General features: G+C 35.0%; 1 protein-coding gene across 2 annotated transcripts in view; it reads left to right on the top strand.

Moving 5' to 3' along the window:
* Positions 1-1415: 1415 nt before the first annotated feature.
* The window catches only part of Con (leucine rich repeat protein connectin), a 298451-nt gene continuing 287140 nt past the window's right edge, over positions 1416-12726 (top strand). For both annotated transcript variants that reach the window (XM_028173115.2, XM_089734586.1), the window contains exon 1: positions 1416-1536. The gene's annotated coding sequence lies outside the window, so the exon portion shown is untranslated. The remainder of the gene's footprint in view (positions 1537-12726) is intronic.

The following is a 12726-nucleotide window of genomic DNA, read 5'->3' as shown; positions in this document are numbered from 1 at the left end:
TTAAATGTTTTTATGATACGCGCAAGGCCCAACTGAGAAGCTGTGTCCTGTTCACCGAACAAGCAGCGGCTTGGCAGCGGTTTGACTCTGCCCCTGGCATTACTGAAGTCCATGGGTGACGGTAACCACTCACCATCAGGTGGGCCGTGCGCTCGACTGCCCAAAAGATCAATAAAAAAATAAAAAAAATCAACCGCAAAAGCAATAAACCGACTAGTGTGCTTAGTGCGAGTTTTTTAACGTTCTCTATAGCGTAAAAGTTAGCTCATATTTGTATGCAGTTGGAACAGCGCCCCTAGCGGCAAACGTAGGCAAACGATCCCATTCCATACAAATATGAGTTAACTTTTACGCTATCGAGAACGTTCAAAAACTCGCAATAAGCACACAGGAATCAAACCCGGCTACTGTGACGTAATACTACCAACCAGACGATTTTCGATCGATCAGTTTGGACTGTCAAATTCGAAAATTTGCTAAGCAAGTTGTCGCCGAACTCTGTCCTTATTATGAATATTTTATTATTGCCGCAGAGTTATCCATAATCTCTTTTACAACTAACATCTGAGTCGTCTATTATCAAAGGTGGCAATCTGTGCATTCGGACAAAAAAATGTTATTGATATGTCAATACAGATTGATTTGAATATAATTGTCTCCTTCAAAGAATACGGTTCAAAACCTGCATTAAATAAAGGTCAATACTTAACCTGTTATTTATCTAAGATGTCGTTCCGAAGAGTTTTGTGACTGTCAATAGAATACAAAGTCAATAATTCGTTTTTCTGATTTACCAATAATTGTCCAAAAGTCAGATTGCCGGCTTTGATAATAGTCGACTCATCTATAATCTATATATTAGTACGTGAAGCAAAAACTTTGTACCCCTTTTTACGAAAATTGCGCGGACGGAGGAGTATGAAATTTTCCACACTTATAGAGAATATAGAGAAGAAGTGCATTTTTTAAAAAAAACAATAAATCCAAACATACAATAAATCCATAAAAAAACATTACACACACTACCATGTATTTGACACACCCACGCACGCATTCTGTTTGTTTATTGTCAAACTTTTCTTATTGCTTAAAGTCTGTGGTCAAATTGAGAATAGATTAAATATTGTTTGTCTTTAATAATACTTGCCTAAAGTGTAGTCTTGGCGAAATCTGTGATTATATATTTTGACAATAGAATCATAATAATGTTCAAACTTATAATATCAATTAATTATAGTCGAATTTCGACTACTGCGGGACCACTAGTTTTAATTAATATGCACTAAAGAACGATTGATTGATTGAGAAACACGCATGAGATTTTTGGGTCACGAGGAATGTTTCATCCCTATTATTACGGAAACATCAAAAACTAATGTTGCACCCCTAATTCTTCAGTCTTACGTTAACCGCGGTGGGGGTAGAACGTGCCGCCTGTTTTCGAAGCTGAAGTGAGTTCGTTGACGACATTTAGTTGTTTTTTTTTTAAATGTGTGTGGTGATAAATCGAAGACTGTGGGAATGATTATCTGAAAGGTAGGATTTTTGTTATCAGCATTTTGAGTTTTTTTTTTTGGATTTGTCAGTGAATTTTTTGAATGTTTTTCTTGCATAATGTTTTTAGTCATGTAATACAATATTTTTCGAAACATTAAAATTTATTTTTATATGTGATGAATTAAAAAAAAAACATCCATTACTATATTTTGTTTAGTGAATAAACTGGCTCACGAATACAATAGAATAACTGTTGATAACATTGAACCATATTTAGGTGTAATTGTATAATAGTTTAATATAATTATCTTCAAATTTGCCAGTGTTTTTACGTACCAAATATTAATTATTATTAACATTTTAAATAAATGTTTTAACTGTGATTGTATGGAAAATAAGTGTTTTATAATAAATTACAGGATTGATGTCCGGTTATTTAATTATTTACTTAGGTTTACTAATGTTTTAGACAGTTAACTAAAAACTTAGGCTACGGACGATTAGGTTCGTCTTTATTTACCACGAAAACTGTTTTTTATTGAATACATAAAACGTAAGAAATTGCAAAACAATTTTTTTTTCAAGGAAAAGCGACGTCAAAGCGTTAAAGTTATTCTTTTAAAAAAACTCTTTAATTATGGTTTAATAATTTTAATGACCATTTATATTTTTAAGACGATTACGATATACACTTGGAAACCGTTGACCATGGACAGGGGAAATCTGAATTTTTTTATTGGGTGTTAGTTTTAGGTGGGCGGACGAGATCACGGCTCACTTGGTATTAAGTGGTTACCAGGGCCCATAGCCATCTACAAAGTAAATGCCGCCACTTACCTTGAGATATGAGTTCTAAGGTCTCAGTATAGTTACAACGACTGCCCCACCCTTCAAACCGAAACGCATTACTGCTTCATGGCAGAAATAGGCAGAGCGGTGGTGGTACCTACCTCCGGTACTCACAATACGTCCACCACCTAGTAACCACTACCACCAGTAATTACGCAGATTATAATTTTGCGGGTTTGATTTTTATAACACGATGTTATTCCTTCACCGTGGAAGTTAATCGTGAACATTTGTTAAGTACGTATTTCATTAGAAAAATTGGTACTTGCCCGTGAGATTCGAACACCGATGCATCGCTAGATACGAATGCACCGGACGTCTTATCCTTTAGGCCACGATGACTATTATTATCTAATATCATCGATAGACCAATATCCGGGTAAATATCAGACGTTACCCAGGTCTCCTTAAGTCACTTTAAATTCGTCTCCACCATCAGTCTTTGGTAGTGGTATCCCCATATGCTTTAGCATCACGGCTTCAATATTATTACGTCAACGAACGCTGGAGTTAAGCTATAAAAACCCATTAAAACTGATTTTAAAACTACTTCTCCAAGATCGCAAGATAATATAAAGTTTTTATTCCCGAATCATTATTAGCACTAAATATTGATTACCGATACACAGAACGAGCAAAGATACAATTTATAAAAACAATATACGTGATTCAGCATCCAGTGTCAATTAAATCGCAGAGTATAATTTGTAAAATACCATATATGTAGTTATAATAACTAGAGGCCCCGCAGTAGTCGAAATTCGACTATAATTAATTGGAATTGTAAGTTTGTACACTATTATGATTGTATTTTATACTTCTATATTCACAAATTTCGCCAAGGCTACAATCTATTTTTTTTTTAATAAAAACAAACAATATTTAATCTATTCTCAATTTGACAACAGACGTCAAGAACAAAAGTTTGACAATAAATAGTATGCATGCGTGTGTGCGTCAAATACATGGTATGTAGTGTGTGTAATGTTTTCTTTTTTGGATTAATGTATCTTTTATGCATTATTTTAGTGTGGAAAATTTCATACACCTCCGTCCGCGCAATTTACGTAAAAAGGGATACAAAGTTTTTGCTTCACGTATTAATATATAGATATTAGTGTTATTCTGTTTGTTTGTTGTCTCATAACTTCAAAGATACTCATCGTATGGTATTTTCTTTGGTATTCCAGTACATATTCCATTCGGTATTCACGAGTCATAGACATAATTAACAATAATTTTTACGATTTAATTACACTTATTTATGGTCTTTGTAGGCAGATAATCTTACAGCCCATCTGATGGTGAGCGGTTACTGTTGCTCATGATCGACAACAATTCCTGAAGGACAGTCAAGTAGATGTCTACAGAATACTTATTGTACAAAATATTAATAATATTCAAAATATTACAATTAATAATTTTTTTTTCATTGCCCTTATAGGCAGATGAGCATACGGCCCACCTGATGGTGAGTGGTTTCCGTCGCCCATGCACGTCAGCAATGCCAGCGGCAGAGCCAAGCTGCTGCCTACCGTTTATTTTAGTATTTTGGAAATTTTTTAATTAGCATTTTCGAAGTAAATAAATAAATAAATATAAATATAATCTCTCGAGCTTTAGTGGGTATTTTTAGCTTAGTTTTATTTGGGAACAATAACCGACTAGAATTTCAAATTGCTGTACAAAAAATACTAGTTGCCATATTTTATTTAATGTAGGTAGAAAAGCCTTCTCCTGGTGTCTGATGGTAATTATGGATCATCTCAGTCTGTTTCATTACAGAAAAAAAAAGATGATGATACCTACGCGTGGTCCATATGGGGTTAGACCCCGTTCACCTAAATTTGGTGAAGAGTGGTGAGGCAGCCGTAGTACTGTAATAATTAAGTCTTAAAGCTCATGTCTCAAGGACAGTGGCGGCATTTATAATACGTTGTTTATGTCTATGGGCTCAGGTATCCACTTAACACCAGGAGGCCGGACGTCAAGCCAAAAAAAAATTGATAGGATCTATCAGTGCAGACCCAGATTGCGGCCTATACCACTTTTTTTTATTTTTTATTGCTTAGATGTGGTTGACGAGCTCACAGCCCACCTGGTGTTAAGTGGTTACTGGAGCCCATAGACATCTACAACGTAAATGCGCCACCCACCTTGAGATATAAGTTCTAAGGTCTCAACTCTCAGTATAATTAGATTATCTAGGTTTTTCCTCGACTTGTGTCGGCTTTGATAAATATCCCGTCCCGTTTCCCACAGGAAAAAAAATATCTATACCCCAAAATTTTAATGAGATTTTATGTGAAAAATAAAAAAAGAATATAAAATAACTAAATGATGGAGAGAACCCCAGCGTGTGTTACTGTAGTGCCTCTTCTTCCTCATTGTCCTTCTCTATCTATATCTATATTTTATTTGGAATCTATAATTATGATTTTGTTATATTAATTTATTACGAAGGGGCAACGCATTTCATTCTTCCTTAACTAAGTTATTTATTCTGTAATAGAAGCACACCCCGTATTGTGCGAGATAAATAAATAAAAAATGTTTTTCTCTTTGCGAGGAAAATCTAATAAACGATAAAGGCTGGAAGTTGTAGGAATAGTCATAGAATATATATACCTAATGAGTTTTATTGAGTTTCAATGCCGGATGAAATAAACTTACATGGTTTTCCCAGATTCTTTCTTAGCTTTCAATTTACGTCTTCGTATTTTTAATGATTGTTTTCTCTCTCTTTCGTGTGTTATTTTGACTAGGAAGCAATCATTCGCTATGAATCAAAATCAAGGAATATTAAAAGAAGATTTTCTTTTAATTTGAAGTTTTAACCTAATTGTCCTAATATACTCATAGTAACATTTTAAGGAACGAATTTAGTCCATCTTCGATGCTTAGTGAACTGTTTCACTGAGATAATCTTCTATCTATATAAAAATGAATTGCTGTTCGTTAGTCTCGCTAAAACTTGAGAACGGCTAGACTGATTTGACTAATTTTGGTCTTGAATTATTTGTGGAAGTCCAGAGGTTTAAAAGGTAGATGAATAATATGAAAATGCTCGGAATTAAATAAAAATAACAATTTTGTTTATCCTTTGATGTGTCTCCTGTCGGACGGATTCCTTTTTTGTTTTAAGTTTATTTTATACCAAAGTTTAATTATTTTATTTATCGATTGAGGCACTATGAAGTTTGCTGGGTCAGCTAGTAATAAAATAGAAACTCAGAGACTACGTGCCACTGCAACATATGGCATTATTCTTGTTTTAATTTAATTAGCATAAGCTGTTTTAAAAAAAAGTTAAATAAATTAAGTTCAAAGAAGTGAAGACGGTTTGTAATCCATTTCTATATTAAATCATGTAAGATAGTTATAGTTAGTATATTGGCGTAACTATATTGTAGCGGTATTAACAACTGGTAGAGGAAGTCTGAAAGTGGCACCTGTGACAGAGAAGTTGAGAAGTGCGCATTTGGGATGGTATGGACATGTGATGAGACGAAATGACAATGAGGTTGGTAAGAGCGTGTTAACTATGAATGTGGAAGGGTATAGAGGTGAGGTAGACCTAAAAAGAAATGGATGGATTGCGTAAAAGACGATATGGGTAAGAGGGAGTGAGCGAAGAAACGGTATACGATAGAAGAATATGGAAGGAGAAAACATGTTCCATCGACCCCAGGTGACTGGGAGAAGGGCAGGAGAATGATGATTAACAACTGGTACAACGCCCTCCACCCTATGAGCTTCACTTTTACCACGTGTGAATTATTGCACACATGTTTTTTTTAAATGTTAGCACTGGAGGTCGTAAGCTTTAAATTGTAAGCATAGTTCTCATAATTCAGTCTTCACCATAACATACAAAGGCTGGGTTCGTTGTCTGAGTCAGACCATAAATGATTTATTTATTCGAATGAACAGTCTTTTAGACTTTTTCCATGTATTGCACCATCATTATTCTAAGTGTATAGATTTGATTTCGCTTCATATTTGCGATATGATCGATATTTCTCATAGCGAATAACGAACGGGTGGATAAAACAATCGAGTATATGGCCAATATAGATACAGTATTATATACGTGGTGGTATGACCTCTTGTGAGTCCGCGCGGGTGGATACCGCTACCCTGCCTATTTCTGCCGTGAAGCAGTAATGCGTTTCGGTTTGAAGGGTGGGGCAGCCGTTGTAACTACCTATATACTTGAGACCTTAGAACTTATATCTCAAGGTGGGTGGCGCATTTACGTTGTGGATGTCTTTGGGCTCCAGTAACCACTTCACACCAGGTGGGCTGTGAGCTCGTCCACCCATCTAAGGAATAAAAAAAAAAGTTTTATCGAAAAAATAAATTATTAATAAACAAAAATGAATTTGGCCTTGTTTTGGCCAAGGTTTGGCCAAGGCTTGGCCAAGGTTTTTATGAGTGACAGAATAGGGGTAATAGAGTATTTGATTGAATTGAATGAGGAGCTGAGGCTCTTATGAATAGCTTCCACCATAGACTTTGACATAGTATTTGGTACTAATTTACGATCGATACCTTCACCTTGAGATGAACGATCCGAAACGTCGGAAACACTAAAAGACGCAAAACAAAGTGATTTAAGTGATCTTCTAAAGAATTGGTTTGTTTTTTTTTTGAAGACAAGATTCCTAACAAAAATAATCGGTTATTAAATAAAGAACAAAATGCAATTGAATAGTTTTTCTTTAAAAAAAACTATTTACCGATAATACATACATACATACATACATAATCACGTCAATGCTTTAAAAAAAAAATCAGTTGACAAATATTATTTTTTATAATAAGAAGTCACAGTGAGTAAATAAATAAATAAACAAGGTTTTACATACAATTTGAACGATATATTTTTTAAAGCTTAGATGGGACGACCTCACAGCCCACCTGCTGTTAAGTGGTTACTGGAGCCCATAGACATCCTCAACGTAAATGCGCCACCCACCTTGAGATATAAGTTCTAAGGTCTCAAGTCTACTTACAACGGCTGCCCTACCCTTCAAACCGAAACGCATTACTGCTTCGCGACAGAAATAGGCAGGGCAGTGGTACCTACCCACGCGGACTCACAAGAGGTCCTGCCACTAGTAAAAAGATTCCTAACAAAGATAGTGCTTATTACATAGTTTTTCTTTTTAAAAAAAAAAACGGTTTACCAAAATATTGTTTAATAAAACGTAATCACATCAACGCTTTAAAAAAAGAACATCAGTTGACAAACATTATTATTTATAATAATAAGTCACAGTGAGTAAATATATAAATAAACAAGGTTTTACATACAAATCGAACGAATCCTTAATCTGACAGTATTAACGTTTATAATCGAATACTGATGTAATTGTTGTTCAGTCTAGTGATTAATTGTTCTTTATAAATGAAAAAAGGCTTCTTTCAGTTAATAATTCCTATCAAACGAAACAGAAATTCAATTTTCTTAACGCTTCTTTAAAACAATTACTACATCGGGCAGGCTCACACTGTCCTCGTGCATTATTGAATGTAGAAAAAAAATGTGGTGTCGTGGGACACAAGGTAGGAACGAAGTTCCTGCGGCTAATGTAGAATCGACACAACTTGCAAAAAAAAAAACGTGCTAAATTTTATGTAGGTTTTCTTGATTTTTCTCTTAAATTTTGCTGATTAGTTTTTATTTAAGTATAGGAAAGTATTTAGGAAATTCAGTATTTTAGGAAATAATAAATTACGTAAAATAGAAAGAGAATGGATGAGAGAACGAAAAGAAAGAGGGAGAAAGAGAAAGGTATTATACACTACTCGCTTGTGTATGCGACTGTCGCGCCTGCGCACGTCTCATTTAACGGTTTTATTCCACGCACTTTTTTCCACGGATTTTTTCTTACGGTTTTACTATCACATTTTTTTCAGTTCGGTCGCGCAGCAAAATCCCTATCCCCTCCAAGCCTGCCGTAAGGAACTTCGTTCCAAAAAAAAACTATTACACTATTTCGCAAACGAAGTCAATTAAGCATTAAAACTGCATTTGTCAGTGGAATTGAGTTTCGTGACAACGGATCCCTCGGGGAGAAATGTTTAGGGATGCACGATTTTATTAGGGACCAGTCCTGTTAGTAGGGCTGTCAGTCTTATAAAGATATATTTTGGAATCAAATTAATTTTTTTACTGTAGTAAAAACCTTCATAGCGTATATATGATGTGATGTTTACCGAATGATGCAACTATGTAAAAGTTCAAATATTTCCAAACAGATACGTCCCTAACACACGACCGCGTATGACTTGTAGTGTTCTTATAATAAAAACTAAATTTATGTTCTTACTACATATAATGGTAATGTAACTTTCTACAATATACTTTAAAAACAATTTGGAATGGTATCTATGATAATAGATCTAGCGGTAGGCAGTGGGCTTGGCTCTGTCCCTGGCATTGTTGACGTCCGTGAGCGACGGTAACCACTTACCATCAGGTGGGCCGAATGCTCGTCTGCCTGCTCGGGCAACACAAATAAATAAATAAATGTAGAGTATAGTAGTTCTTGGCCTCACATTGTTTTTTGTTGACAACTGTAACAAAGGTGTTTACGGTAAACAGTAACCTGATTGTACTACTGGCACATCAGCACTGATATGGCAGTAACCATATATTTGCATGCTGCCTTATTTTAAAAATCAATTAAAAAATATTTACAATATTTACTATTTATTCTCATGATTATATTTATGACTAGCGACCCTCCTCGCTTCGCTTCGGAAACATTAAATTTTATTATTATTGATAGACGAGTCCCGCCATGTTGCGCGCGGTACAATAACTGCGGGTGACGCCGCGGGGCGAAGCTAGTCTAAAAAAGTAGCCTAAGTTACTCCTTGTATCATCAGCTACCTATTAGTGAAAGTCTCATCAAAATCGGTCCAGCCGTTCTAGAGATTAGCCGGAACAAACAGACAGACAGACATACATAAAGACAGACAGACAGACAAACATTGTAAAAAATGTTATTTTGGTGTTTGTACCGTATGTATATATATTCATATGCATGTAGTAAAAAGCGGTTATTTCAATATTACAAACAGACACTGTAATTTTATTTATATGTATAGATTTTCGACGCTTCAAATATTTTACAGTTTTATTATTACTCGTCAGCGAACGAAGCGTTAATTACTGTCTTATATTTTCCAAAAGTAATGAAAGACATTTGGTTTTCATAGAAATAACTAGCGGTGTTTTAGGTTTAACAGTTTTGTTTGACTCGAATTTTCATTTTCACGGTAAATTCGGATTTTAAGTCTTAGATAAGTACCAAGTATTATTTATTGAAGTTAGGTTATATTTTTATTTCAATGGCTTCGTTTTCTAAGTAATAATAAAATTAAAATGATAAACCCGAGATTCAATTAGTAAGTTTATAAATACTTTATATTACAATAAAAAAATATCATAAGTGTGTATCTTATACACCATAAATTTTATTTACCAAAATACAATTAAGGTGTAGCTTAGATTCTCACTATTCATTATGATGACAAAACATATCATTCTGATAGAATTGACGACAAAAGAAAAATATTTTGGGTATTACTATTTTTCAGAAATCCAGCCAAAATTGCGGGAAACCTATTTTTTTTATTGCCTTTGTAGGCAGACGAGCGTACGGCCCACCTGATGGTAAATGGTTACAGTCGCCCATGGACTTCAACAATGCAGCATGCGGCAGTTATGGCTTATGATCAATGCGGAAGCGATACTATGCTTTATTTCTATTCTATTCTATCAGCCCACAGACGTCCACTGCTGGACATAAGCCTCCCTCAAGCTTCGCCACAAAGATCGGTCCTGCGCTGCCTACATTCAGCGAATCCCCATGAACCTCAATAGGTCGTCGGTCCATCTTGTGGGAGGCCTACCCAGGCTACGTCTTCCGGCACGCGGTCGCCATTCAAGAGCTTTCTAGCCCCAACGCCCATCCGTTCTACGAGCAATGTATCTTACCTACTGCCACTTCAACGTCGCAATCCTTTGGGCTATGTCGGTTACCAAGGTTTTCCTGCGAAAATATACTTCAGTAGTACCACTGACTTTTTGTTCTAAAATAATTTTTCGGTAGATTAAAGTTTCGCAATCCATGTATACACACAGTAAGCAAAACAGTTTTTAGCTATTGACGACAGGACAATGACCCAAGAGACGTTAGCTTGTCCCAGTTTCAAGAAACATTTTTGGTGATCCTTTATTTGTTACTTCTCCAGTTATCCGAACAACTTTTCCAATTTTTCTTTTCCTAAACGTAACTTAGATCATTATGATATTTAAAAATATAATCAAATCGCTTCAACTGTTGCGAAGTGATGTACTTACCAAAGATGCCAATTAATTTTTATTCATAAAAAATTTAATTACTTAGTATGTTGAATTCATTTCTTAGAATTTGTTATAGTTCAAATAATTTACTTTACGATAACCAAAGATTTTAACTTATAATTGTGTGTCAAAATATTTATTTATCCTTAGAACGCTAAAGTAAATACGCGTTTTGATTTCTCAGCCCTAAAGCTCTCAAAAGAAATCTAACACACAAGGCGTCGAGTGCCCCACGCTAATCGGCCCTTATAAAGACTAGAGGGGGTGGTCTTCCCCCAAATCCTTTTTATTTTATTAACGAGTGACGTCCTATCGAGTTATCCTTCGGTATTTTCACGGTTAGTGATTTATCTTATGTTTGTTTTTTCAAGGTGGTACATTTTTTCATAAGTCGAAGCGCACGAAATGGCCTGTCGCCTTATGAGAAATGATTAGCAGAGCCCATGGTTACTACAACGTGAATGGTGCTGCCCATCTACATGCCCATGACACATAAAACTAATATCTCATTTAAACTTGATTTATTATCTGCTGGTCAGCTAGCTGTCAATGCCACTGGAAGCAGTTTTTTCGATTTCAAGAGTAGGACACCCTGTGCATAGAACAATTTAGTTTCGACTCCATATCTTATATGGGTAGCGGGATTTATGTTCTTATATCTGCAGACTCAGGAAAGCACTTACTATAAGGTGGACCGTGGTTCGTTCTACCAAGGAACGCTATATAAAAAAATATTACACAGCTGTCTGACGAATGAGCTTGCTCATGCAAACTGATCCAAAACATTCTAAAGGTCTGTAGCACGAAGCAAAAATGAGTTAATAAGTAGTTAATGTTTAGGCTAGTTTTACCGCGATTCTCAAAAGCGTTCTGGATTGAACTAAAAAAAAACTGCGTGATATTTTGTATTCAACCATATCCCCGAAAATTTTGTCATTCGCGTTGCGATCGGGGTGTTTATTCGAACCCGCTTATGGGAAATTCATCGCTGTGTCTGCAAATCCGGGACTAAAATGATTCCATTACATCCCTCACGTCACACCTCAGGTAACCCGCACAGTAATCGAATCAGGCGATCATCGGTGAAATCGTATCGATGTTACCGAGTTATCGGTGTATACATTTTTAAATCTCGCAGTGACGGTATATTGGAAAAATTTAAAGGCAACTTAAATTTAATAGGCTCGGATGCAATTTTGTTCTTCTATCACACATTATGTGGAGCTGGCGAATGATATCGTCTTCTTCAATTCAGGCATATCATACGTCGTTTCTGCACTTAAGCCCTTCTCTCGCAGATCCTTCGTTGGTTATTTATTTTTGAAGTTATACTTCTTTAGGCGCGTTATGAAAAATTGATGAGAGTGAAATTTTACGATGCGCGCGCACCGTGACACAAAATTAACAGAATGAAGTTGTCCACTAAATCGCTCTTTACAATACAACCGACGTAACTTGGCGAGTCTGAATATAGCCGCAGGAGAACTTTCGCGCATGTACACTCGTAAAAAAAAGTGTTATTAGCATGCATTTTTTAGTAATATAAATGACCAAATTATTATTTAATATAATTCATACTAAATATTATTAAATTATTAACTTTAAATATCTATTATTAATTATTTTATATTAAAAAAAAAAGAAATAAATTTAATAAAAATTAAGTATAACTTCTTACGCGCGTACATAAGTACACGCACCCTTTTTTATACACCAACAGCAATACACACAAATACATTCAAGCATAAAATGAACAAGTATAAAATTAAGTACTAGTATGTAAGACAGTTACAGGCATGTACAGCAATCTCTTTTCTTATAACACACTATGACATGTTACAGCAATTTTACAAAAAACAGAAAAATAGGTTAAATTTAAATGTTAACAGTACGACATAAGAAAAACAAAATTTAAAAAATAACATGAAAACAAGAGCTAACTACTTAACATTTATTAATTTGGAATCCGTTCCAAGTAATTTAAATTAAATCCTAAG

The sequence above is a fragment of the Bombyx mandarina genome, chromosome 18 (genome assembly GCF_030267445.1).
Source record: "Bombyx mandarina strain Sakado chromosome 18, ASM3026744v2".
NCBI lineage: Eukaryota > Metazoa > Arthropoda > Insecta > Lepidoptera > Bombycidae > Bombyx > Bombyx mandarina.
Note: the sequence above shows the minus strand (reverse complement) of the source record. Positions and strands in the feature narration are given on the sequence as shown.